The sequence below is a fragment of the Ranitomeya imitator genome, chromosome 6 (assembly GCF_032444005.1).
Source record: "Ranitomeya imitator isolate aRanImi1 chromosome 6, aRanImi1.pri, whole genome shotgun sequence".
Classification (NCBI taxonomy): domain Eukaryota; kingdom Metazoa; phylum Chordata; class Amphibia; order Anura; family Dendrobatidae; genus Ranitomeya; species Ranitomeya imitator.
The window spans coordinates 185,674,244-185,698,169 of record NC_091287.1 but is presented as its reverse complement, the minus strand read 5'-3'; positions in this window follow the sequence as shown (position 1 = coordinate 185,698,169).

Here is a 23,926-nt window from a genome sequence, read left to right as displayed (position 1 = left end):
GAAACTGTTAATACCACATTGCAGGATTACCAACATCACCCTCTGAGGACTACAGTAGAAGCTGCCCAAATGAGGGATACATTTGCAGCCTATTTTGTTTCTGATATTGGACTTGTGTCATGGCAAGATGAAATGGTTTCACCTGTAAATAAAATATACCTGTAATATTATGTACCTGTAATGTTTTCTAACTCTAACTCTAATATTAACACCTTGAATGTAACTTGTATAATAAACACCTTTACTGTTACACCTGTTCATACTTCACTCAACAATACACACATGGATAAATAAAGAGATGAAGAAAACACAGTGAGACCGGTATTGTGAATCAAAACAACTTTTACTAATAAAAATAAAAAATTTACAATTTTTATAAAAAAAACTGCACTCGGCTGAATGGTGAAGTTGGGTATTAGGTGTCGAGTTCCAGCCGCTGCACAGGGGGAATCTCGAACCACCTGCGCTGGGGTCTCTCATTCTCCTCCAGCCGCAGTGGAGCCTGCTCAGCAGAGACGTCGGTCCCAGCGCCTGGCTCGGACAGATACTGCACGTTTGGTTACTGCTGCCCTTCCAGGTTCAGCCATAATAACCAATACTGTTCAGCGACGAGCAGGCGCTCCTGGGACTAAGTCCTGCTTTTTTCCTTCTGAGCATGCCCAAGGGAAGCCCTCTCAGTGGAGGGCGGGGGTCACATGCTCAGGCCCTGTAGCAGCTCCTATTGGTCCACTAGGAAGATCCTGGAGAGCTGTAACTATAAAAGGTTTGCATGGCCGCTCCGCCATGCGCTAGTATAAATCAGTAATTGTGTGTGTGTGGATGTATGCCTGTTCTGGTGAAAGTTCCGAATCATTCCCATCCCTAGAGTTGATGAACGTTCGAGAATGTTGGAGCTGTCTAGCGCCAGATAGTGCCATCCAGCACCAGGCACAATCTATACTGCATCTATTGTGCAGTGACCGCATATAGAAAACGCGCGGAGACACCATCACGTGTTTCTCAACCCAAGCAATACATAGCCAGGTCTTTCACCGGGAAGGAACAACCACGGGAAGGGCAGAATCCAAAAAAGAAAACCACCTATGCCAAAACATGGTATTCATCCACAGACAGCTGTTTCGGGGTATTCGCCCCTCATCAGTGTGGATGTTTTGATCTCCCCGAGGTCATTCATCCTTATGTTTATAGTTAACTAGCAGTGACCGCCAGTGCAGTGCTGTACGCACTCTGTGCGGCTATCTCCAGTTTCTCCTGACAATCCATCAGTGTAGGATGAGAACTCTCGCTTGATCCCAGCATCTGACTCAGGGCGTCCTCAGGCACGGGCTCAAAAGCCACCGAGAGTCAGAGCGGGATCAGTCACCAGCATAGTGGGGGTGAATTGCAGGGATCCCACTGGTATCCTTTTCTGCACCCTGTGACTGCTAACAAGTCAAAACATTACCTTTATTCCCTGTGACTCTGTGAAGCAACAGAGTTTGCTCCTATCCAGACCGGGTGACGGAACGTATGTCTATTCTGGCGTAGTACCGCCATATAGTGCTGCCATTAACTAGCAGCAGGTTCCACTCCTGCATGGTTGACCCTGGGCTGCGAGCGCACCTTAACTATCATTATACTTACGCGGTGCATTCTGCCAGCCCTAACAGTATACTAGCGCCAGGGTCTGGCTAGTAATGGCGGATGATCAGCATCTACAATGGTACATCTAGCAGCTGGAGGGTAGGTTGGTGGCTCTTGAACGCACAACCTCGGCCGTGGATGTCACCGCAGTCGCTGTTCAGGGTGCTAGCGTAGCTGCAGCCAGTTTGTCCACTGCCACCTCTGCTCCGACATTATCCTGTCTCCCGTTACCAGACAAGTTTCCGGTGACAGTAAGCTGTGTCAGGGATTCGTGAGCAAGTGTACCATACATCTAGAGCTCCTGGCTGCACGTTTTCCCACGGAATGGGCTAAAGTGGGATTTATTATATCCCTTCTATCGGGCAGGGTGTTGGAGTGGGCAATGCTGCTGTGGGAGCGCGATGATCATGTGGTGCAGAGTGCACCTCACTTCCTGGACTTTCTGAAACATGATACGCCGCTCCAACTAATGGTATTGACACAGGGCCCATCCATGGTCAGTCAATTCGCCATCCACTTACTGACTTTGGCATCTGAGCTGGAGTGTCCGAATAAAGTCCTTATCCCGGTATTCTGGAAGGGACTGGTTGACCATGTGATGCACCCCTTGGCCACCAGGGAGATTCCCGCCACACTGGAAAAGCTTATAACTATATCCACCTGCATCGACCTTCATTTTAACGAACGAAGGTTGGAGCGAACCCAGTGTAGGCAGAGGTTCCGGTTGGCTCCTACCTTCGCCAGAGCTCTGGAATCTCCTGTTCAGGCACCCGAGTCCCATGAGGCCATGGAGGTTTTTCGAGCGGGACCTAAGTCCTGGGCCGCTCGAATACCCGTGGTCTGTAATGTCTGCCTGCAGTTAGGACATTATGCCAAGAAATGTCCCAAGCGGTCGGGAAACGACCGCAACTAGTAACCGTAGGAAGATGTACACTAGACACAGCGGTGTTTTCCTCCAAACTGTCCTTTAAAGGTACAATCACCTTAGGCCCATCCACTCTTACAGTCGAGCTTTGTGTGGATTCTGGGGCGGAGGGGAATTTTATGTCTTCTGCCTTTGCCCAACGCCACGCAATTCCCCTGGTGCTGCTCGCCAAGCCGGTGACTGTACGAGTGGTGAATGGGTCAACACTGCCCTCACAAATAACACACCAGACCATCCCATTTACGTTATCTATGTCTCCATCGCATCAGGTGATTATTTCCCTTCTTGTTAGTCCCGAGGGAATAGATGAGATCCTGCTAGGAATACCCTGGCTATGTTACCACTCCCTTCATATAGAATGGTCCTCAGGGAGAATTTTGGGATGGAGTGAATCTTGCGAGGGCAGATGTCTGAGGGAGTATGTTCAGGTTGCCACTACAGAGGTACCCGCAGATCTCTCTTGTCTCCCCAAGCGCTATTGGTCCTATGCGGACGTGTTCTTCAAGAGGGCTGCGGAGACCCTTCCACCTCACCGCCCCTATGACTGTCCAATTGATCTCTTGCCTGGGGCAGAGGCCCCCCGGGGTCGGGTCTACCCCCTGTCTCTCCCAGAGATGGAGGCAATGTCTCAATACATCCAGGAGAATTTGGCAAGGGGGTTCTTTAGGAAGTCAGTGTCACCTGCTGGGGCGGGGTTCTTCTTCGTGCAGAAGAATAACCCTTAAGAATAAGTACCCTTTGCCCCTGATATCTGAGCTCTTCGATAGGCTACGGGGAGCAAGGGTATTTACTAAACTAGATCTGCGGGGTGCTTACAACCCAATTCGCATCCGTGAGGGGGACTAATGGAAGACGGCTTTTAACACTAGGGATGGGCACTATGAATACCTGGTGATGCCCTTCGGGCTCTGTAATGCCCCAGCCATTTTCCAAGACTTTGTGAACAATGTCTTCCGGGATATGCTCTCCTCCTCGATGGTAGTCTATCTGGATGGTATTCTCATCTACTCTCCAGATTTGGATTCCCACCGGAGAGATGTTTGCAAAGTCTTTGACCTCGTATGGGCAAACTCCCTCTACGCCAACTTGGAGAAGTGTGTGTTTGAGCAGGAGTCCTTGCCTTTCCTTGGCTATTTCATCTCCACCCAGGGATTGGCTATGGATCCTGCCAAGCTACAGGCTGTGATGGACTGGCAGGAACCCCATTCTCTCAAAGCGGTGCAGCGCTTTATGGGGTTCATTAACTATTATCGCCAGTTCATTCCTCGCTTCTCAACTCTGGTAGCTCCCTTAGTAGCCCTCACCAAGAAGGGAGCAAATCCCAAATTGTGGTCGGAGGAGGTCTTCAAGGCCTTCCTCTCTATTAAGTCTCATTTTGCTAGTGCTCCCATCCTACATCACCCCGATGTAGATAAACATGTACAATCTCTTGCCCGCTCGTGCCGCTTACACCTAAAGAACATCTCCAGAATCCGCCCTTTTCTCACCATGGAAACAGAAAAAACCCTCACTGTTGCCCTGATCCACTCCCACCTGGACTACTATAATGCTCTATTAATTTGTCCTCCCCCTTACTTGACTTTCCCCTCTCCAGTCCATCCTTAATGCAGCAGCCAGGGTCATCCAACTGGCTAATCATTACTCGGACGCGTCCGCTCTTCGCCAGTCATTACACTGGCTGCCCATTCATTATAGGATACAATTCAATGTACTTGTTCTCACCCACAAAGCTTTCCACGGTGTGGCACCCCCTTACATCTCCTCCCTCATTTCTGTCTATCGGCCTAACCGACCGCTGTGCTCTGAAAATGACTTTCGACTAACCTCTGCACTAATCCGTACCTCCCACTCCCAACTCTAATACTTCTCCCATGCTGCACCAATCCTCTGGAATGCTCTACCCCAAGATATTAGGACCATCCACAATTTGCATAGTTTTAGGCACTTGCTCAAAGCACATTTGTTCAGAGTGGCCTATCACATTCAGTAATCAAAGTCATTTTATGTTTGTGTGTGTGTAGCCCATTCACTATCTCCACCTATCCCCCACCCCTTGAAGATGGCTGGACCATCATTGTAAATACATCATTGTAAATACACACCTGTGCTTTGTACCTCCCCCACCTCATTGTAGATTGTAAGCTCTCACGAACAGGGTCGTCTTATTTCGCTTTAATTATTGTATTGTTAACGTTGTTACTTATGACTGTTGTGTTTGAAACTGTAAAGCGCTGCGGAATATGTTGGCACTATATAAATAAAGATTATTATTATTATTATAAACCATTTATAATGGAGGTGGATGCCTCATCCGTCGGTACTGGAGCAGTCCTCTCCCAAAAGGATGCTCAAGGTCGGAAGCATCCTTGCTTCTTTTTCTCCAAGACCTTCACACCCGCGGAGAGGATTTACTCCATCGGGGACAAGGAGTTGCTAGCTATGAAGTTGGCCTTCTTGGAGTGGAGATACCTCCTGGAGGGGGCTTGTTTTCCCTTCCAAGTGTATACCGACCACAAAAATTTGGTTTATTTGCAGACTGCCCAGTGGCTAAACTCTTGCCAGGCTAGATGGTCCTTGTTCTTCACCTGTTTCCACTTCACCCTCCATTATCTTTCCGGGGAGAAGAACATTTGTGCTGATGCTCTCTCCCGCTCCATAGTATCTTCAGGAACACATGGGCTACTTGCACAGTGAACAAGTCTGTAAGAACATGTTCACACACCACCAAGAAACCTGAAGACACAAAAGAGAATGGTAAAACCAAAAACACTCAGTTTGAAAAAATGTTTGCAGTAATCCGCAAGTGCTAGTAAAAGATGTAAATAACAGGGTATTTGGTTGATACGTTTTTTGCAAAAAATGTATACTAAGCTGCTCTACCAATCTTCACGGTATACCCATATCAGAGCAGTCCTAACTAATGTATGCAATCCCTATCTGATGTATTTAAAAACCTGATCATCTGTATATTACCTGTGTGAACAGGGTTCAGAGAGGAAAAATCCATGTGTGCATACAGGGCAGAACAGCTTTTGTGCAGCTAGCCCAAGAGGAGTGGTGGAACTCCCCAGTCTTGTAGACACAAGAGAACAATCATGGAAACAGGAACACATGGGCTACTTGCACAGTGAACAAGTCTGTAAGAACATGTTCACACACCACCAAGAAACCTGAAGACACAAAAGAGAATAGTAAAACCAAAAACACTCAGTTTGAAAGAATGTTTGCAGTAATCCGCAAGTGCTAGTAAAAGATGTAAATAACAGGGTATTTGGTTGATACGTTTTTTGCAAAAAATGTATACTAAGCTGCTCTACCAATCTTCACGGTATACCCATATCAGAGCAGTCCTAACTAATGTATGCAATCCCTATCTGATGTATTTAAAAACCTGATCATCTGTATATTACCTGTGTGAACAGGGTTCAGAGAGGAAAAATCCATGTGTGCATACAGGGCAGAACAGCTTTTGTGCAGCTAGCCCAAGAGGAGTGGTGGAACTCCCCAGTCTTGTAGACACAAGAGAACAATCATGGAAACAGGAACACATGGGCTACTTGCACAGTGAACAAGTCTGTAAGAACATGTTCACACACCACCAAGAAACCTGAAGACACAAAAGAGAATGGTAAAACCAAAAACACTCAGTTTGAAAAAATGTTTGCAGTAATCCGCAAGTGCTAGTAAAAGATGTAAATAACAGGGTATTTGGTTGATACGTTTTTTGCAAAAAATGTATACTAAGCTGCTCTACCAATCTTCACGGTATACCCATATCAGAGCAGTCCTAACTAATGTATGCAATCCCTATCTGATGTATTTAAAAACCTGATCATCTGTATATTACCTGTGTGAACAGGGTTCAGAGAGGAAAAATCCATGTGTGCATACAGGGCAGAACAGCTTTTGTGCAGCTAGCCCAAGAGGAGTGGTGGAACTCCCCAGTCTTGTAGACACAAGAGAACAATCATGGAAACAGGAACACATGGGCTACTTGCACAGTGAACAAGTCTGTAAGAACATGTTCACACACCACCAAGAAACCTGAAGACACAAAAGAGAATGGTAAAACCAAAAACACTCAGTTTGAAAAAATGTTTGCAGTAATCCGCAAGTGCTAGTAAAAGATGTAAATAACAGGGTATTTGGTTGATACGTTTTTTGCAAAAAATGTATACTAAGCTGCTCTACCAATCTTCACGGTATACCCATATCAGAGCAGTCCTAACTAATGTATGCAATCCCTATCTGATGTATTTAAAAACCTGATCATCTGTATATTACCTGTGTGAACAGGGTTCAGAGAGGAAAAATCCATGTGTGCATACAGGGCAGAACAGCTTTTGTGCAGCTAGCCCAAGAGGAGTGGTGGAACTCCCCAGTCTTGTAGACACAAGAGAACAATCATGGAAACAGGAACACATGGGCTACTTGCACAGTGAACAAGTCTGTAAGAACATGTTCACACACCACCAAGAAACCTGAAGACACAAAAGAGAATGGTAAAACCAAAAACACTCAGTTTGAAAAAATGTTTGCAGTAATCCGCAAGTGCTAGTCACTCAGTTTGAAAAAATGTTTGCAGTAATCCGCAAGTGCTAGTAACACTCAGTTTGAAAAAATGTTTGCAGTAATCCGCAAGTGCTAGTAACACTCAGTTTGAAAAAATGTTTGCAGTAATCCGCAAGTGCTAGTAACACTCAGTTTGAAAAAATGTTTGCAGTAATCCGCAAGTGCTAGTTTACACTCAGTTTGAAAAAATGTTTGCAGTAATCCGCAAGTGCTAGTTTACACTCAGTTTGAAAAAATGTTTGCAGTAATCCGCAAGTGCTAGTTTACACTCAGTTTGAAAAAATGTTTGCAGTAATCCGCAAGTGCTAGTTTACACTCAGTTTGAAAAAATGTTTGCAGTAATCCGCAAGTGCTAGTTTACACTCAGTTTGAAAAAATGTTTGCAGTAATCCGCAAGTGCTAGTTTACACTCAGTTTGAAAAAATGTTTGCAGTAATCCGCAAGTGCTAGTTTACACTCAGTTTGAAAAAATGTTTGCAGTAATCCGCAAGTGCTAGTTTACACTCAGTTTGAAAAAATGTTTGCAGTAATCCGCAAGTGCTAGTTTACACTCAGTTTGAAAAAATGTTTGCAGTAATCCGCAAGTGCTAGTTTACACTCAGTTTGAAAAAATGTTTGCAGTAATCCGCAAGTGCTAGTTTACACTCAGTTTGAAAAAATGTTTGCAGTAATCCGCAAGTGCTAGTTTACACTCAGTTTGAAAAAATGTTTGCAGTAATCCGCAAGTGCTAGTTTACACTCAGTTTGAAAAAATGTTTGCAGTAATCCGCAAGTGCTAGTTTACACTCAGTTTGAAAAAATGTTTGCAGTAATCCGCAAGTGCTAGTTTACACTCAGTTTGAAAAAATGTTTGCAGTAATCCGCAAGTGCTAGTTTACACTCAGTTTGAAAAAATGTTTGCAGTAATCCGCAAGTGCTAGTTTACACTCAGTTTGAAAAAATGTTTGCAGTAATCAGTGATCAGGTTTTTAAATACATCAGATAGGGATTGCATACATTAGTTAGGACTGCTCTGATATGGGTATACCGTGAAGATTGGTAGAGCAGCTTAGTATACATTTTTTGCAAAAAACGTATCAACCAAATACCCTGTTATTTACATCTTTTACTAGCACTTGCGGATTACTGCAAACATTTTTTCAAACTGAGTGTTTTTGGTTTTACCATTCTCTTTTGTGTCTTCAGGTTTCTTGGTGGTGTGTGAACATGTTCTTACAGACTTGTTCACTGTGCAAGTAGCCCATGTGTTCCTGTTTCCATGATTGTTCTCTTGTGTCTACAAGACTGGGGAGTTCCACCACTCCTCTTGGGCTAGCTGCACAAAAGCTGTTCTGCCCTGTATGCACACATGGATTTTTCCTCTCTGAACCCTGTTCACACAGGTAATATACAGATGATCAGGTTTTTAAATACATCAGATAGGGATTGCATACATTAGTTAGGACTGCTCTGATATGGGTATACCGTGAAGATTGGTAGAGCAGCTTAGTATACATTTTTTGCAAAAAACGTATCAACCAAATACCCTGTTATTTACATCTTTTACTAGCACTTGCGGATTACTGCAAACATTTTTTCAAACTGAGTGTTTTTGGTTTTACCATTCTCTTTTGTGTCTTCAGGTTTCTTGGTGGTGTGTGAACATGTTCTTACAGACTTGTTCACTGTGCAAGTAGCCCATGTGTTCCTGTTTCCATGATTGTTCTCTTGTGTCTACAAGACTGGGGAGTTCCACCACTCCTCTTGGGCTAGCTGCACAAAAGCTGTTCTGCCCTGTATGCACACATGGATTTTTCCTCTCTGAACCCTGTTCACACAGGTAATATACAGATGATCAGGTTTTTAAATACATCAGATAGGGATTGCATACATTAGTTAGGACTGCTCTGATATGGGTATACCGTGAAGATTGGTAGAGCAGCTTAGTATACATTTTTTGCAAAAAACGTATCAACCAAATACCCTGTTATTTACATCTTTTACTAGCACTTGCGGATTACTGCAAACATTTTTTCAAACTGAGTGTTTTTGGTTTTACCATTCTCTTTTGTGTCTTCAGGTTTCTTGGTGGTGTGTGAACATGTTCTTACAGACTTGTTCACTGTGCAAGTAGCCCATGTGTTCCTGTTTCCATGATTGTTCTCTTGTGTCTACAAGACTGGGGAGTTCCACCACTCCTCTTGGGCTAGCTGCACAAAAGCTGTTCTGCCCTGTATGCACACATGGATTTTTCCTCTCTGAACCCTGTTCACACAGGTAATATACAGATGATCAGGTTTTTAAATACATCAGATAGGGATTGCATACATTAGTTAGGACTGCTCTGATATGGGTATACCGTGAAGATTGGTAGAGCAGCTTAGTATACATTTTTTGCAAAAAACGTATCAACCAAATACCCTGTTATTTACATCTTTTACTAGCACTTGCGGATTACTGCAAACATTTTTTCAAACTGAGTGTTTTTGGTTTTACCATTCTCTTTTGTGTCTTCAGGTCTCTTGGTGGTGTGTGAACATGTTCTTACAGACTTGTTCACTGTGCAAGTAGCCCATGTGTTCCTGTTTCCATGATTGTTCTCTTGTGTCTACAAGACTGGGGAGTTCCACCACTCCTCTTGGGCTAGCTGCACAAAAGCTGTTCTGCCCTGTATGCACACATGGATTTTTCCTCTCTGAACCCTGTTCACACAGGTAATATACAGATGATCAGGTTTTTAAATACATCAGATAGGGATTGCATACATTAGTTAGGACTGCTCTGATATGGGTATACCGTGAAGATTGGTAGAGCAGCTTAGTATACATTTTTTGCAAAAAACGTATCAACCAAATACCCTGTTATTTACATCTTTTACTAGCACTTGCGGATTACTGCAAACATTTTTTCAAACTGAGTGTTTTTGGTTTTACCATTCTCTTTTGTGTCTTCAGGTTTCTTGGTGGTGTGTGAACATGTTCTTACAGACTTGTTCACTGTGCAAGTAGCCCATGTGTTCCTGTTTCCATGATTGTTCTCTTGTGTCTACAAGACTGGGGAGTTCCACCACTCCTCTTGGGCTAGCTGCACAAAAGCTGTTCTGCCCTGTATGCACACATGGATTTTTCCTCTCTGAACCCTGTTCACACAGGTAATATACAGATGATCAGGTTTTTAAATACATCAGATAGGGATTGCATACATTAGTTAGGACTGCTCTGATATGGGTATACCGTGAAGATTGGTAGAGCAGCTTAGTATACATTTTTTGCAAAAAACGTATCAACCAAATACCCTGTTATTTACATCTTTTACTAGCACTTGCGGATTACTGCAAACATTTTTTCAAACTGAGTGTTTTTGGTTTTACCATTCTCTTTTGTGTCTTCAGGTTTCTTGGTGGTGTGTGAACATGTTCTTACAGACTTGTTCACTGTGCAAGTAGCCCATGTGTTCCTGTTTCCATGATTGTTCTCTTGTGTCTACAAGACTGGGGAGTTCCACCACTCCTCTTGGGCTAGCTGCACAAAAGCTGTTCTGCCCTGTATGCACACATGGATTTTTCCTCTCTGAACCCTGTTCACACAGGTAATATACAGATGATCAGGTTTTTAAATACATCAGATAGGGATTGCATACATTAGTTAGGACTGCTCTGATATGGGTATACCGTGAAGATTGGTAGAGCAGCTTAGTATACATTTTTTGCAAAAAACGTATCAACCAAATACCCTGTTATTTACATCTTTTACTAGCACTTGCGGATTACTGCAAACATTTTTTCAAACTGAGTGTTTTTGGTTTTACCATTCTCTTTTGTGTCTCCATAGTATCTTCAGTAGAGGAGGAAGAGAAGCCTTGGCTAATTGTCTCTTCAGAGAGGCTGAGGACCGTGGCCCCAATTTTGCTAGAGTCTGTGCCCCCAGGCAAGTCTTTTTTGCCATCTAATTTGCGACCGGAAGTTCTCTCTTGGGCTTACTCGTCCAGGGTGGGTGGACATTTTGGGACCAAGAGGACATCTGAGCTTCTGGCGAGGACGTACTGGTGGCTGCATATGGCCCGTGATGTCAGAGACTATATTTGGGCATGTGTCTCCTTCGCCAAAAATTAGTCTTCTTGACAACGGCCAGCTGGGTTACTTTACCCCCTGCCGGTGGTGCACCATTATTTGGGTAATCACTGACCATTTTCCCAAAATAGTGCACTTGCCGCCTCTTCCACGGCTACATTCTGCACAGGCCTTGGCAGCATTGTTTATTAAACACATTTTCCACCTACATGGTATGCCGGACAGAATTGTCAGTGACCGGGGTCCCCAGTTTGTGTCTCGGTTTTGGAGAGAGCTTTGTCATCTAATCAGCATCGAGCTGAATCTCTCTTCAGCATACCATCCCGAGACAAATGGGTTGGAAGAGAAGGCCAACCATACCCTAGTCACATATCTGCAACATTATGTTTCAGCTAGGTAGGATCACTTGTCATTAGTGTTGAGCATTCCGATACCGCAAGTATCGGGTATCGGCCGATATTTGCGGTATCGGAATTCCGATACCGAATTCCGATACTTCCCGCGTATCGGATACCAGAATCGGAAGTTCCCAGAATTCAAACAGAACGCAGCAGCCAATGAGGAATGATTGGAAGTGTGGGCACATCCTGTTTAGCATGGTGGGCATGTAAGTACTGGCAAGGCTGTGATTGGCTGCTGAAATGATGTCACTCTGCACTATAAAAAACGCTGCCGCCATTTTGCGCTTACTCTGCTGTGATTTCAGTTAGGGACAGGACGCTGTGTTCTAACTGAGGGCCAGTTGAGCTAGCTAATTGCTTTATTTTCCTTTCCAAAGGCTAATTTAGCAAAACGCTGTGTGTTCTTCACTGTTCACCTTGCTCTTGCCTTGCAGTGCTGTTTTAACAGCGTTCTGCAAGGTCTCTGTGTGTGTGTGTGTGTGTGCAGCTCACTCTGTAGTCTGTGTGCAGCCATATACCCGGTTGTATTTAGCTCAGGGGGGGTTCACACTGCCTCACACAGTTGTCCTTTTTTGCTCATAGTGCAGCCTGCTGCACATTTTTTCTCAAATTTCCTATTAGTGTTTTTCCACCCGTCTCCAGCTAAATTGTGGAAAAACACTACATAGGATAACCTAGAGGGGGTTTTTTGGGCCTTGCAGCGCCGTTTACGTCTGTCTGCACGGTCTCCGTGTGAGCCCAGCTCGCCCTGTAGTCTGTGTGCAGCCATAGCCGGTTGGATTCAGCTCAGGGTTCGTTACTGGCTCATACCTTGAGAAAAATTTTCCTTTTTTTCAAATAGTGCAGCCTGTTTAAAAATTTTAAAAAAAAATCCCTATTAGTGTTTTTCCACCCGTCTCCAGCTAAATAGTGGAAAAACACTACATAGGATAACCTAGAGGGGGTTTATTGGGCCTTGCAGCGCCGTTTACGGCTGTCTGCACGGTCTCTGTGTGAGCGCAGCTCGCCCTGTAGTCTGTGTGCAGCCATAGCCGGTTGGATTCAGCTCAGGGTTCGTTACTGGCTCATACCTTGAGAAAAATTTTCCTTTCTTTCAAATAGTGCAGCCTGTTTAAAAATTTAAAAAAAAATTCCCTATTAGTGTTTTTCCACCCGTCTCCAGCTAAATTGTGGAAAAACACTACATAGGATAACCTAGAGGGGGGTTTTTGGGCCTTGCAGCGCCGTTTACGTCTGTCTGCACGGTCTCCGTGTGAGCCCAGCTCGCCCTGTAGTCTGTGTGCAGCCATAGCCAGTTGGATTCAGCTCAGGGTTCGTTACTGGCTCATACCTTGAGAAAAATTTTCCTTTTTTTCAAATAGTGCAGCCTGTTTAAAAATTTTAAAAAAAAATCCCTATTAGTGTTTTTCCACCCGTCTCCAGCTAAATAGTGGAAAAACACTACATAGGATAACCTAGAGGGGGTTTATTGGGCCTTGCAGCGCCGTTTACGGCTGTCTGCACGGTCTCTGTGTGAGCGCAGCTCGCCCTGTAGTCTGTGTGCAGCTATAGCCGGTTGGATTCAGCTCAGGGTGCGTTACTGCCTCATACCTTGAAAAACAATTTCCTTTTTTTCAAATAGTGCAGCCTGTTTAAAATTAAAAAAAAAAAATTCCTATTAGTGTCTTTCCACCCGTCTCCAGCTAAATAGTGGAAAAACACTACATAGGATAACCTAGAGGAGGGTTTTTTGGCCTTGCAGCGCCGTTTACGGCTGTCTGCACGGTCTCTGTGTGAGCGCAGCTCGCCCTGTAGTCTGTGTGCAGCTATAGCCAGTTGGATTCAGCTCAGGGTGCGTTACTGCCTCATACCTTGAAAAACAATTTCCTTTTTTTCAAATAGTGCAGCCTGTTTAATATTTAAAAAAAAATTCCTATTAGTGTCTTTCCACCCGTCTCCAGCTAAATAGTGGAAAAACACTACATAGGATAACCTAGAGGAGGGTTTTTTGACCTTGCAGCGCCGTTTACGGCTGTCTGCACGGTCTCCGTGTGATTTAAACTAGCTCTGTAGCCCGATCTGCACAAAAAAAAAAGTAAAGTTCACCAAACACAACTTAACACTTGTGTAGGCCACATTTGAAAAATAATAAAGTTTAGTCCACACTTTACAACATTAGTGTTTCTTACACCTGTTAGGAGGAGCATTTCAGGAATAAGCACGCTAAGGCCTTAGTACTTTTCTGCTTATCTTTATCTGTCAACCAAGATGAAGAGGGCAGGGAGTAAGGCACGTGGGCGTGGGCGCGGAGCAGGGAGAGGAGCAGGGAGAGGACGTGGTGATTCTGTGCCTGCTGCGGGCACCGGTGACTCGTCGTCACTCAGTTTCAGCAGGGAACAGTCCTTCATGCGCAGCTTTGTCGGAGAGCGCCGTGCACCGCTGCTGCGTGAAGACCAAATTGAAGCCGTTGTCGGGTGGATGGCAGCTAACGCCTCGGCATCGACTTCAGTTAGTGCCACATCCTCTCAGGCACAGAGCACTGGAGAGCAGCCATCTGTCTCTTCACCACCTGCCAAATTGGCCAGGCAGTCAGAGAGCCCAGGACAGGAGCCGTCTCTACTTCTGTTCTCTGAATCTCTTGGCTTGGAAACAGGGGGCCAGCCAAGCAGCATTGGAGAAATGGAAGAAGAGGCAGTGTGCAGTGATGCCCAACAGCTTTTTCTCTCTGACTCTGAAGAGGCAGGTGGGCCAGTGCCTCCGGTGACCACAGCGCAGTACGCATCTGATGATGAAACTCAGGTGCCGCTTTCTGATGCGTACTGTGCTGCCGAGACTACCCAGGAGGAGCAGTTGGTGGCAGAGGGTAGTGGAGATGATGAGGTCCTTGACCCATCGTGGCGTGAGGAACAGGAAGGTGGTGGGAGCAGCTCTGAGGAAGAGCTTCCCCTTACGGGCCAAAGAGGGAGAGGGAGGGGGAAGACTGCGGAGCCTGTAGCCTCCACTTTGGCACCCGTTAGGAGCCTGTCTCTTTCCAAAGCCAAAAAGGGCGCTCCCAAGACTTGCAGTGCCTGGTCCTTTTTTGACACAGTTGCAGATGACATTTGTTTTGTCAAATGCAAGCTGTGTCATCAGAAAGTAAAAAGAGGTAAAAGTGTCAGCAACCTCAATACCACAAATATGTGGAAACATGTGCGGACCAGGCACGCGGTGGAGTTACAGAAACACAGTGAAGACGTAGGCCAACCAACAGCGGCAGCTACCACCTCTTCATCTCGTGTTGCCTCTTCCTCCACTGTTGTCCAGAGACCTAGTGTAATTCCACCCACAGCACCACCTTTCCAGTCATCCTCACACTCCCAGTCTACTCTACAGCCATCGGTAGTACAGGCATGGGAGAAAAGGCGGGCATTCTCGGCCAACCACCCCCGAGCACAGGCTCTGAATGCAGGCATTGCCAAACTGTTGTCCCTGGAAATGCTCTCGTTCAGGCTGGTGGAGACTGACAGCTTCCGTGACTTGATGGCATTGGCAGTCCCACAGTACAAGGTGCCCAGCCGCTTTTACTTCAGCAGGCAGGCTGTCCCTGCCCTGCACAGGCATGTTGAGGCAAACATAAAACATGCGCTACTGAACGCCGTCAGTAGCAAGGTCCACCTCACCACCGATGCGTGGACCAGTCAGCATGGACAGGGGCTTCCCTTACTGCCCATTGGGTTAATGTTGTTGAGCCAGGTACAGATCGTGCGAGTGGCGCAGGACGTGTCCTGCCCACTCCAAGGATTGCAGGAATCCAGTCTGTACGCATCGACTCCTCCTCTTACACCAGTTCCTCAGATTCCTCTCTGCAGGATCCGTCACAGTCCACCTCCACATGGACCCGTGAACGTTTACCTATGACCGACATGAGCACAGCCGTGGCCAAACGTCAGCAGGCCGTCTTGAAACTAGTTTCATTGGGGCATCGAAGCCACACAGCGCAGGAGCTCTGGAATGCCATCAAGCAGGAGAGCGATGTGTGGTTACTGCCAGCAAATCTCCAGCCAGGCATGGTAGTGTGTGACAATGGCCGAAATCTGGTGGCAGCTTTGGCCCTTGGCAACCTCACTCACATCCCATGTCTGGCACATGTGCTCAATTTGGTTGTGCAGAGTTTTCTGAGGGACTATCCGGATCTTGATGCCCTGCTGCACAAGGTCCGCCTAGAGTGTGCTCACTTGCGGCGTTCCAGCTTGGCCAGATCCCGCATTGCTGCTCTGCAGCGCCGATTCCGCCTTCCGGAACACCGCATCATATGTGACCTACCTACCCGGTGGAATTCCACGTTACATATGTTGGAGCAAGCAGTTATGGAGTACCAGCTGCATCAGGCGCAAAGAAGTCGCAGTCAGCGCCGATCAGACTTCACAACCACAGAGTGGGCCACTATGAAGGACGTCTGCCAGGTTTTGCGTCCTTTTGATTATTCCACGCGGATGGCAAGTGCAGATGATGCACTAGTCAGCATGACTGTCCCCCTTATCTGCCTGCTTCAGCAAACTTTGCAAGGGTTAAGGGATGATGTTGTGGAAGAGGTGGAGGATGAGGAGTCACCTTTTCCATCAGCTTCTGGAGAGTCAGCGCCACGTGGTTCCTCACAAAGGGGTACGCAGGGGCCAATTTGTGAGGAGGATGAGGAGGAGTCAATGGAGGAGGAAGAGCTCCGTCCAGAGGAGGGAGCGACACAATTGTCCAGTGGTCAGTGTGTACAGCGAGGGTGGGGTGATGACGAGCGGACAGAGATCATGTCTCAAGCAGGGGACAGCGTTTCTGGGCCAGTTGGCACTCTGCAGCACATGGTGGATTTCATGCTGCAGTGCCTGAGAAACGACCGCCGCATCGACCACATTCTCAACATGCCTGATTATTGGGTGTTCACCCTCCTCGATCCTCGCTATCGGGACAACGTCCAAAACCTCATCCCTGCGTTGACCCGGGAGCGTAAATTGCGGGAGTACCACGACACACTGGTGAATTCCATCATCTTCTCCTGTCCAACTGAGAGGAGTGCTGCTAGTGCTTTACAAAGCAGCTCAGTGCGTCGAGGCAGTGGGGGAGGCTCTGCCCAAAGAGGGAGCAGAAGCAGTGCCTCTGCCCAAGGCAAGCCCAGTATGGCACAACTCTGGCACACTTTTGTGTGCCCGCCCCAAATGTCTACACCATCACCGGCGGCTCCAGTCAGCAGGAGGCAACGGTTCCGTCAGATGGTGACAGACTACATGGCTTGCCCTCTTGCTGTATTCCCAGATGGCTCTTCCCCGTTCAAGTTTTGGGTCTCTAAGCTGGATACATGGCCAGAGCTAAGCCAGTATGCATTGGAGGTGGTGGCTTGCCCTGCGGCTAGTGTCTTATTGGAACGTGTCTTTAGTGCCGCAGGTGGTGTACTAACAGACCGTCGCATGCGACTATCCTCCGATAACGTTGACCGGCTTACTTTCCTGAAAATGAACCAAGCCTGGATCTCGCAGGAATTTGCCACTCCTCTGCCTGATTAAGTAATTGGGTGTCATCCAGGTCTCCTGCTGTGTTCATCTTTCTACCACCTGAACTGCTATTCCTGGGCTCCAACACCGCCAGTTGCGGCTCAGAAGTGCAGGCTGCACAGTAAAAACATACGACCCAGTGTTATTGGGTTTCAGTAACGTCAGCTGATCCCCAGCTGTGTAGCCGGCAATGTGTCCTGCGACCGCCACGCTGGCACAACAACCTAAATGTAAGGGAACCTGTCCCCCCCCCCCCATCGTTTGTTACTGAAAGAGCCATCTTGTGCAGCAGTAATGCTGCACAAGGAAAAGGTAGCTCTTTTTTTTTAGCTCCTTGCACACGCAGAACTTAACACTTATAAAATGTGTTCACTGATACCGTTATACTGTCCCGGAGCTGGGACATTCCTTCGCAATGTGACGCAGCACAGCCGTCATTCCTACCCCCTTGGTGCCATGCGCTGCCTCCTCAGCGTTGTTTTAAGCTGTCACGGAGCCTGCGCTGTTCTGTTATCCCTTGGGCATGCCCTATTTGCGCTGCCTGTCTTCTGACATAATTTAGTGTCAGGCTGGCTGCGCCTGTGCGGCCGCGCTGCCCGAGATCCCGCCTCGCTGTGTCTTCTGATTGAGTCACACTGTGGGCCTGGGATCCATGGGCATGCGCAGTGCATATCTTCCCCTCGGGCTCTCGCTCATTTCCCTCCGCCTTCTTTAGACTGTGCGCCGTCAGCTGATCCCTAATAGCATGCCACGGCCATGACACCGCACAGTCTGAAGAAGAGGGAAGGAGGGGAGTGAGAGTCGAGGATATGCACTGTGCATGTCCATGGTTCCAAGGCCCGCAGTGGGATTACGTTGGACGAGACTGCGAGGTGGGATCTGGAGCAGCGTGGACGCACAGGCAGTGACAGCCTGACACCAAATTATGTCAGAAGACAGGCAGCGCTAATTGGGCATGGCCAAGGGCTAACAGAACAGCGCAGGCTCCGTGACAGCTTAAAACAACGCTGAGGAGGCAGCGCACGGCACCAAGGGGATAGGAATGACAGCTGTGCTGTGTCCCTTTACGAAGGAAATTCGCACCTCCGGGACGGTTTAACGGTATAAGGGGACACATTTTTAGTGCTTACTTCGGTGTTTGCAAGGAGCATAATTAAAAGAACCACCTTTTCCTTTTGCATCGTTAGTGCTGCACAAGATGGCTCTTTCAGCTACAAACGTCTTGGGGGGGGGTTAAAGGTTCCCTTTCAACTTGCTCCAATCAGGCTTCGGCCTACCCTCTGTTCCTCTGCTCCTCCTGCTGTCCCTGGGCTCTAACACCGCCAGTTGGTGCCTGGAAGTGCTGTGTGCACAGTCAACAGTCGCTCCTCTGTTATTGGGGTTCAGTAACGTCAGCTGATCCCCAGCTGTGTGTGCGGCAATACCTCCAATCTGCTCCTCCTGCTGTCCCTGGGCTCTAACACCGCCAGTTGGTGCCTGGAAGTGCTGTGTGCACAGTCAACAGTCGCTCCACTGTTATTGGGGTTCAGTAACGTCAGCTGATCCCCAGCTGTGTATCCGGCAACGTGTCATGCGACCGCCACGCTGGCACAACTAAAATGTAAGGGGACCTGTCCCCCCCCCCCTAGGCGTTTGTTACTGAAAGAGCCACCATGTGCAGCACTAATACTGCACAAGGGAAAGGTCGCTCTTGAAATTATGCTCCTTGCAAACTTTGAACTACACACTCATGTAATGTGTCCCCTCACACCGTCCAACCGTCCCGGAGGTGGGACTTTCCTTTGTAATGTGACGCAGCACAGCCGTCATTGCTACCCCCTTGGCACCGTGCGCTGCCTCCTTAGCGTTGTTTGATTCCGTCATGGACCCTGTGCTGTTATGTTATCCCTTGGCCATGCACAGTTTGCGCTGCCCGTCCTCTGACATCATTTGTTGTTGTCCTGGCTGCGCCTGTGCGTCCACGCTGCCCGAAATCACACCTCGCAGTGTCGTCTAATGTGATCCCACAGTGGGCCTGGTATCCATGGCCATGCGCAGTGCATATACTAGCCTCTCACTCCCCTTCTTCATGCTTCTTCAGACTCGGCGGCGTCAGCTGATCCCTAATAGCATGCCACGGCCGTAATGCCGCACAGTCTGAAGAAGCAGGAAGGAGGTGAGTGAGAGGCGATGATATGCACTGCGCATGCCCATGGATCCCTGGCCCGCAGTGGGACTACATTAGATGACACTGCAAGGTTGGATCTCGGGCAGCTTGGACGCACAGGCACTGCCAGCCTGACCCCTACATGATGTCAGAAGACGGGCACCGCTAATTGTGCATGGCCAAGGGATAACATTACAGCGCGGGCTCCGTGACAGAACCAAACAACGTTGAGGAGGTGGCGCCCGGCACCAAGGGGGTTGGAATGACGGCTGTGCTGTGTCACATTACAAAGGAAAGTCCCACTTCCGGGATGATTTGACGGTGTGAGGGGACACATTATATGAGTGTGTACTTCAGCGTTTGCAAGGAGCATAATTTTCGGAGCCACCATTTTCCATGTGCAGTATTACTGCTGTACAAGATGGCTCTTTCAGCAACAAATGCCTGGAGGGGGGGGTTAAAGGTTCCCTTTCAACTTGCTCCACTGCAGGCTTCGGCCTACACTCTGCTCCTCTTTGATTCCCTGGGTTTCAACACTGTCAGTTGCCACCTGGAAGTGTTGTCTACACAGAAAAAACACTAGGTGATGTGTCAGTGGGGTTCAGCACCGCCAGCTGTTCCCCTGCTGTGTAGTCGGCAACGTGTCCAGCACAAGCCACGCTGGCACAACAGAACAAAAGCTGCCACCAGTGCAGGCTTCGGCCTACACTCTGCTCCTCTCCTCCTCCTGCTGACCCTGGGCTCAAACACCTCCAGTTTCTGCCCGGAAGTGCTAGCTGCACAGAGAAAAACACCAGCCAATGTGTTAGTGGGGTTCAGCAACGCCAGCTATTCCCCTGCTGTGTAGCCGGCAACGTGACCTGCAAACGCCACGCAGGCACATGAACTGAAATTAAAGGGAACCTGACCCCACCCCCCCAGGTGTTTCTATGTATAACAGCCACCTAGTACAGCAGTACTGCATTTGTACAAGGTGGCTGACTTTTTCTCCTTGCCCACGTGGAACTCAACACGTACAAAATGTGTCTCATTGAGACCATTCCACTGTCCCTGAGGTGTGACTTTCCTTTCTAATGATACGCAGCACCCCCCTTGGTAGCGTTTCCCGTCTTTTGTCATCATGGTTAGCTGGCTGCGCCTGTGCATCCGCCCTGCTAGAAACAACGCCCCTCGTTGTCATATTTATTTTGTCAGCGAGGGTGTGGTTTATGGGCACGAGCAGTGCATATGTTCGCCTGTCTTAACTCATCTCCTTCCACCTTCTTCAGACTGTGCGGCCTCCTGGCCGTGGTAGGCGATAAGGGATCAGCTGAGGCCTCCCAGTCTGAAGCAGGTGTAAGGACATGTGTGAGCGGCAAACCTATTTACTGCACAAGGCCACGAATCCCAGCCACGCAGTGCGATTTTTTTGAAAACACTGTGGGTCTGGGATTCATGTCCATCGCTAACCGCAACGGCCGACATGAAATTAGGTCAGAAGACAGGAAGCGCTCACAGCGCATGGCCAAGGGATCACAATAGCGCAGACTCCTGTACAGCAAATAACAACGCTCAGGAATCTGCGCCCAGTACCTAGGTGCAAATTTTGACACCTGTGCTGCGTCTCCTTAAAAAGACAAGTCACACCTCCACAACTGTTTGACAGTATAATGGGCTAAATAGTGTACGTGTTTTATTCAGCGTGTGCAAGGAGCAAACTAAATAGAGCAACCTTTTACTTGTGCAGCATTAATGCTGCACAAGGTGTGGCTCTTGTACCTTGCAACACCTGAGGGGGGGTTAAAGGTAACCTTTGAAATTGGTTCAACTAGGCTTCGGCCTATACTCTGCTCCTCTCCTCCTCCTGCTCACCCTGGGCTCTAACACCGCCAGTTTTTGCCCGGACATGCGATCTGCACAGAGAAAAACACCAGTCAATGTGTCTGTGGGGTTCAGCAACGCCAGCTGTACCCCTGCTGTGTAGCTTGCATCGTGTCCAGCACAAGCCACGCTGGCACAACCGACCAAAAGCTGCCACCAGTGCAGGCTTCGGCCTACACATTGCTCCTCTCCTCCTCCTGCTGACCCTGGGCTCTAACACCGCCAGTTTTTGCCCGGACATGCGAGCTGCACAGAGAAAAACACCAGTCAATGTATCAGTGGGGTTCAGCAACGCCAGCTGTTCCCCTGCTGTGTAGCTTGTAACGTGACCTGCAAACGCCACGCAGGCACATGAACTGAAATTGAAGGGAGCCTGCCCCCCACCCCCAGGTGTTTCTATGTATAACAGCCACCTTGTACAGCAGTACTGCTGCATTTGTACAAGGTGGCTGACTTTTTCTCCTTGCCCACGTGGAACTCAACACGTACAAAATGTGTCTCATTAGAGACCATTCCACTGTCCCTGAGGTGTGACTTTCCTTTCTAATGATACGCAGCACCACCCTTGTTAGCGCTGCCCGTCTTTTGACATCATTGGTTAGCTGGCTGCGCCTGTGCGTCTGCCCTGCTCGAAACAACGCCCCTCGGTGTCTTATTTTTTTGGACAGAGAGGGTGTGATTGATGGGCATGTGCAGTGCATATGTTTGCCTGTGTTCACTCATCTCCTTCCGCCTTCTTCAGACTGGGTGTCCTCATGGCCGCGGCAGGCGATAAGGGATCAGATGAGGCCACCCAGTCTGAAGCAGGTGTAAGGACATGTGTGAGTGTCAAACATATTTACTGCACAAGGCCACGAATCCCAGCCACGCAGTGTGATTTTTTGAAAACACACTGTGGGTCTGGGATTCATGTCCATCGCTAACCGCAACGGCCGACATGAAATGAGGTCAGAAGACAGGAAGCGTTCACAGCGCATGACCAAGGGATCACAATAGCGCAGACTCCTGTACTGCAAATAACAACGGTAAGGAATCTGCGCCCAGCACCTAGGTGTAAATTTGTACACCTGTGCTGCGTCTCCTTAAAAAGACAAGTCACGCCTCCACTACTGTTTGACAGTATAATGGGCTAAATAGTGTACGTGTTTTATTCAGCGTGTGCAAGGAGCAAAATTAAGAGAGCAACCTTTGACTTGTGCATCATTAATGCTGTTCAAGGTGTGGCTCTTGTACCTTGCAACACCTGAGGGGGGGTTAAAGGTTACCTTTGAAATTGGTTCAACTAGGCTTCGGCCTACACTCTGCTCCTCTCCTCCTCCTGCTGACCCTGGGCTATAACACCGCCAGTTGTAGCCTGGAAGTGCTAGCTGCACAGAGAAAAACACCAGCCAATGTGTTAGTGGGGTTCAGCACCGCCAGCTGTTCCCCTGCTATGTAGCCGGCATCGTGTCCAGCACAAGCCACGCTGGCACAACCGACCAAAAGCTGCCACCAGTGCAGGCTTCGGCCTACACTCTGCTCCTCTCCTCCTCCTGCTGACCCTGGGCTCAAACACCGCTAGTTTTTGCCCGGAACTGCTAGCTGCACAGAGAAAAACACCAGTCAATGTGTTAGTGGGGTTCAGCACCGCCAGCTGTTCCCCTGCTGTGTAGTCGGCATCGTGTCCAGCACAAGCCACGCTGGCACAACTGACCAAAAGCTGCCACCAGTGCAGGCTTCGGCCTACACTCTGCTCCTCTCCTCCTCCTGCTGACCCTGGGCTCAAACACCTCCAGTTTCTGCCCGGAAGTGCTAGCTGCACAGAGAAAAACACCAGCCAATGTGTTAGTGGGGTTCAGCACCGCCAGCTGTTCCCCTGCTGTGTAGCCAGCAACGTGTCCTGCAAACGCCACGCAGGCACATGAACTGAAATTGAAGGGAGCCTGCCCCCCACCCCCAGGTGTTTCTATGTATAACAGCCACCTTGTACAGCAGTACTGCTGCATTTGTACAAGGTGGCTGACTTTTTCTCCTTGCCCACGTGGAACTCAACACGTACAAAATGTGTCTCATTAGAGACCATTCCACTGTCCCTGAGGTGTGACTTTCCTTTCTAATGACACGCAGCACCCCCATTGTTAGCGCTGCCCGTCTTCTGACATCATTGGTTGGCTTGTTGCGCCTGTGCGTCCGCCCTGCCTGAAACAATGCTCCTCATTGTCTTACTTATTTTGACTGCGAGGGTGTGATTGATGGGCACGAGCAGTGCATATCTTCGCCTGTCTTAACTCATCTCCTTCCGCCTTCTTCAGACTGTGCAGCCTCATGGCCGCGGCATGCGAGAAGGGATCAGCAGAGGCCGCCCAGTCTGAAGCAGGTGTAAGGACGTGTGTGAGCGGCCAAAATATTTACTGCTCAAGGCCACAAATCCCAGCACCGCAGTGTGACTTTATGAAAAGGCACTGTGGGTCTGGGATTTATGGCCATCGTTAACCGCACCGGCCAACATGAAATGAGGTCATAAGACGGGCAGCTCTAACAGGGCATTGCCAAGGGATAACACAAGAGTGCAGACTCCTGTACAGCAAATAACAACGCTCAGGAAGCTGCGCCAAGCACCAAGGCGTTATTTGGGACACCTGTGCTGCGTCTCCTTAAAAAGCCAAGTCACGCATCCACTACAGTTTGACTGTAGAATGGGCTAAATTGTGTACGTCTTTCATTCAGCGTGTGCAAGTAGACAAATTAATAGAGCAACCTTTCACTTGTGCAGCATTAATACTGCACAAGGTGTGTCTCTTGTACTTGTAACACCTGAGGGGGGGTTAAAGGTTTCCTTTGAAATTGGTTCAACTAGGCTTCGGCCTACACTCT